The sequence below is a fragment of the Cebus imitator genome, unplaced genomic scaffold (genome assembly GCF_001604975.1).
Source record: "Cebus imitator isolate Cc_AM_T3 unplaced genomic scaffold, Cebus_imitator-1.0 Scaffold175, whole genome shotgun sequence".
In the NCBI taxonomy this organism is placed as follows: domain Eukaryota; kingdom Metazoa; phylum Chordata; class Mammalia; order Primates; family Cebidae; genus Cebus; species Cebus imitator.
The window spans coordinates 255,603-260,850 of NW_016107490.1; the positions used below are offsets into that span (position 1 = coordinate 255,603).

The window sequence follows — 5,248 nt, forward strand, 5'->3', positions numbered from 1 at the left end:
CCCTGGCTGTGACAAGAGGCCTCAATTCCTCACTCTGGGGATCTTTCTATAGGGCCTCTTAAGTGTGCTTTTGACAAATGTTCCAAGAGAGAGCAGAGCAGAAGCAGTGATGTATCTTAAGACCTAACATCAGAATTCACACTTCGTCATTACCACGATATCCAACTGTTACACTAGCCGGGAGTACTTAATGTGGGAGGGGCCTACACGATGGTACAAATACCAGTGAGCAAGAGTCTTTGGGGGCCACTTTGGAGGCTTCCTACAACAAACATTTAGCTTAGTACTACGAGCTGCCTTCAAACTCTCAGAACCTGGCAAATACTTAAGCTTAACTCTTTCTGTCAGGAGACACTTTCCTGGGTTATTTAAAGAGAGCTAGCTCCCGCCCACCCCACCCACCCCTACCCATCCACCAGTTCCAGCCCTACCCACCTCCCCTCAGCACCCACCCTGCAACCCCAATCGTAACAGATGTTTAGGTCTTTTACGTCCCTTTGGATTCATCTCTATGCTGGAAATTCATCAACTACTTGTTTAGCTCCAAAGCAATCTAGCTATATCTTCAGGGTTGATCTGGAAGATGAAGATCTTTCTCCTCCCAGATAGCATTTTTGTAAAGGAGCTAGAATAGTCCCACTTTAGCTCATTTCCATACCTTGGTCCATATTTTTGCTTTGATGAACTCTGAAAGTGCCGCTCCATCCCAACACAGCCTCTCCATCTGTCAACATCTAAAAAATCCAAGTACTTCTCTTTGGCTCTCTCATGTAGGACTGAGATACCAGTTTATAAGTTTGCCCTAGCTATAGGTGAAAAATATCACTGTCTAGCAGTCCTGATGAAGGTTCTTTCTTATGAATCAAGGAATATAAAAAAGCTTCTGCTCCCACCCCCAGGGAGAAAGGATTCTTTCATTGGAAAATCAGACTCCAGGATTGCCCCCAAAAACAATTTGTTTCAAAGACCTATTTTCCATTTTTTCCAAACATTATTTATACCTTACCTATTAAAGCTATGACCCAGTGATGTATTACAAAGTAATATTAAATGTTTCTCTTCTAAATTCAGACAGATTCCCTCTAAATTGTGAAATATTTAAATATTGTTTCCTTTTGGTATTTTCACACCTGTTGCCTCACTCTTCCTACATAACACTTTTTTGTAATTATAAAGACTTATTCATTCATAAATCTGTTAATTAATGTTCTTCAAGCTTTAAGAAATAGAGAAATACCCAGTTTATTTCAGTTCACATAAAAATACACAAGGATAGTAGTAATATATATGCCCCAAGCTGGTCAAGCTGCTGCACACGGGCATTATAAGCCTTGTAATGATGACTGCTTCTCTTCTTCCCATGATACAACATCAACTCTCCATACCCAAGTACAGACCTGAAGACCTGGTTATCATGTCCTTCAATATGACGTGGATATTTGATGCGTCTATGTTATGCTTAAAAGTCTCTCTTCTGCTTTCTCTCTCTCTCTCTCTCTCTCTCTCTCTCTCTCTCTCTCTTTGTCCCCACCCCCATCTCAGTGTGTGCACCCTGTTGCTTTTCACGTTGCAGCTTTTTCTTTTATTCATTGCTCTAGATTCTTCTTTCGGTCTCTGTGTGTTTGTGTTCTTTAAGTTTATGTTCAAATTTTCCAAAGAAAGAGTAGTCTTATTGGGAGTACTCAAATCAGCATACCTATCCTGGGCTTCTGGTTTTAGTAATATACAGGTTAGATGGCTCACTTTAGTTCATGAAACAATGCTGTGTTCAGGGAAGCAGGAACAGGTGACTCAAACATACCTTCTCCCCTGTGGCCACTGTCCTCATAGAGAAGTTGAATTTTACAGGCTCACTCAACAGTGGCCTCCATCTCTGACTGCCCATAAGCCCACACTGCAATGTTTTAGAAAGTAAAAATGCCTCAGCAGTATATCTAAGAGAATGTTATGTTACAGGCTTGGAATAGGGCCTATAAAATTATAAATTTACACAAAAGTTTGGTGCAAAGCCACAGTTGAAAATCACTAAATTAGAACCCGATTGGCTCTTTCCACATGCATAAAAAATGTATGTTGAATCATTTTACACTGCCAGAAATAACTAATTGATTTATATAGCTCTTTATAGAGCTATATAAATAAAGCTTTCTTATTTATCTTTTTGTCTTTTCTTTTTATATATTTTATTTCTTTTTAGTTTCAGAGTACACGTGCAGGATGTGCAGGTTTGTTACATAAATAAAGGTGTGCCATGGTGGTTTGAAGCACCTATCAACCCCTATCATAGGTATTAAACCCGGCATGCATTAGCTATTTTTCTTGATGCTCTCTTCCCACCACTGCCCTCCCTCAAAAAGCCCCAGTGTGTGTTGTTCCCCATCCCTGTGTCCGTGTGTTCTCAATGTTCAGCTACCACTTATAAGTGAGAACATGTGGTGTGGTGCTTGGTTTTCTGTTCCAGAACTAGTTTGCTAAGGATAATGGCTTCCAGTTCCATTCATGTCCCTGCAAAGGACACAATCTCATTCATTTTATAGATGCATAGTATTTCGTGGTGTATTGTACCACATTTTCTTTATAATTTTTGTTTTAAGAAATGAATGAATTTTAATTAAATAAAATGCAAGTCAAATTATATGACCCCCAAATAAAATTTAGTTGAGTAAAATCACATTGTAACATTTTTTGTGAAGCTCTTCTCCAACTCCTTGATTAAACAAAAAACTAAATGAAAAGATCACATACTTATTAACATTATATATAAATATCTAGTGTAATTTATGTTTTTTTTTTAAATTAAAATCTTACATTTATCATGTTGCTTGGTGACTTGGGGTAGCTAGCAAAAACACTGAGATAAGTAGAACCACATTATTTCATAAAGAAGAAAAGTGGTGTAGTCATGATCCATAAACTCAGAAGACATTTCAAAACACACTATACTGGTATATTTATGAGGAAGTAAATTGTTTACAATTTTGAAAATAATCTAGGACCTTAGAAATTCTGGGTATTCTAGAGATATTTTTGGCTAGTTATCTTTCTAATGCATTTTTCTAAAACTTTCAAAATCAGGTATTCTGTTTCAGACAATGGCAGACTAGCTTTTAATCTGCTGTGGAGGAATCTTCCCACTGAGAAAACTAGAAAAGGTGAACAATTTGAATAAAATTAGATAAAGTTTTTCCTTGCAGATATCAGATATAATTTACAAAGTAATATTCCTGGAGGCAGGAAAACCAGAGAAATGGGCACTACATTTCACTTTTAACAAATTATCACAAAGACTGTCGGGAAGGTAAGTAAGTACATTTAGGACTCTTGGGGCTAGAGAGAAAAAAAAAGGAAGACCTACTAAAAACAAAAATAGGATACTGGTAAATAATTTAATTGGAATCCCAAAGGCATTCAGTCTATGATTAAGGATGAAATCAGAAATAGATTAGACCTCAAAAAAGCTTAAGCCCCTATTTGAATTGTCTTAATCTCTGGATTTGTCCCTATTTAGCTACCTATCATAAGCAAAGTATGTGAAGTAAATCTTCTTGTGCAAAGAAACAACACCCTAGGATTCAAACTATATTTACAAACTTTTGTATACAACCTAGAATTCAATTAAAAAAAAAAAAGAAATCCAGACTGTAAAAGAGATGAAACTTGGTGGAAATCAAAGCGAAAAAGACAATAGAGAAAAACCACAGGAACTACAGATAATGATTTAGCAGGCCTATACATTAAAATAATTATGGTAAATATTTATAAGAAGTTAAAAGAAAATATTTTGGTTAGATACTTGAAAAGTATTACAAAGGAACTAGGATTTGGCTATATGGACCAACAGAAAAAAAGAGAGAAAAAAACAAAATCAGAAAGTAGTTGAATTGACCGTATAGAAAAAACCAACTTTAAGCTTAATAATAACCAAAAGAAAGAAAGAGGAGAGAAAGAGAAAGAGAGAAAGAAAAAGAGAGAGAAAGAAAGAAAAAGAAAGAAAAGAAAGAAAGAAAGAAAGGAAGGAAGGAAGGAAGGAAGGAAGGAAGGAAGGAAGGAAGGAAGGAAGAAAAAGAAAGAAAGAAAAGAAAAGAAAGAGAGAGAGAGAGAGAAAGAGAAAGAAAGATGCCACTTCTAAAAAGGCAGGAATTTGATGGTGTTTTTATTTGCCTTGCCCTATCTCTCCCCTGTGTGACCTGAACTTGGTCTGAGGAGGCAGCAGCCCATTCCCCAGTTCCCTCCTTCAAACTGCACTGCAGGGAGCAAAGCAGATCTTGGTGTGATGTTTCAGTCTGTCTGCGATGCCTGGGGACGACAGAAAGAAGGGGAAGCTACAATTATGATTTGTTGAAAGTTGAAAGTTTTCAATAAACAAATTTTTGGATCTCCTCTACCTCTCTGTATAGCTGCCAAATTGCTATTCCCTAATTGTGACAGAATGATGTGACATTTCCTGGACTGGGGAATTAACAGATCAAATTGAGAGTATGTGTAGTGTACTGAAAACTCAAAAATTAAACACACATCTGCATTATGGATGCTGGGATTCTCAGTCCAGTTCTTACATTTTGCGACAAGAATACTGGCAACTAATTAAAATGGAGATTCAGTCTTATTGAGAGAAAATGGTTTGCTCAAGTTAAAAGACCACATGATAGAAGTATTAGAGGTTCTCTAACTAAATGTAAAAGCAATATTATTCTCAAGTGACACTCATACATTTGAATTCAGCTCCACAAATCTAAAACACTAGTACTCAACCAAAGATTAGCAGGTTTCTGAGGAAATATAAGGTCAGAGAATGAAATAGAAAAAATAAAATAAAAGCAACTTTGTCAAAATAGAATCTATTTAGGAAGAACACTTACAGTAAAATAAATTAATTTTTAAAAATTTGAAAATGGAATCCTATAATTAATACCAGAGAAAGAAGAAATTTAATTGCAATGACAAACTTAGAACAGGATTATACCAAAGAAAAACCTCAAAAAATACTGTTTTAAATATGATGACACAATACAATTATACTGTACTAGAATACAGAGAAATGTCCTTTCTTTTTATAAAATGAGAGAAAAAGCATGCTTTTACGCTGATTGGCCTGATTCTTTTGAAAGGGAAAAGTTGATATAAATGAAAGAGGGAAAACAATTAAAGTCATTCTCAATTTTGTTGCCTGAGTTTTTGGAGTCAAATAAAAATAAATGCCCAGGCCAATGTTATATAATTTTTGACTTTTTTTTTTTTTTTTTTTTTC

General features: G+C 35.7%; 1 long non-coding RNA gene across 3 annotated transcripts in view; it reads right to left on the minus strand.

Moving 5' to 3' along the window:
- Nucleotides 1-655: 655 nt before the first annotated feature.
- The window catches only part of LOC119473668, a 423,651-nt gene continuing 419,058 nt past the window's right edge, over nucleotides 656-5,248 (minus strand). For all 3 annotated transcript variants that reach the window (XR_005202876.1, XR_005202875.1, XR_005202874.1), the window contains exon 3: nucleotides 656-724. This is a non-coding gene — a long non-coding RNA (uncharacterized LOC119473668). The remainder of the gene's footprint in view (nucleotides 725-5,248) is intronic.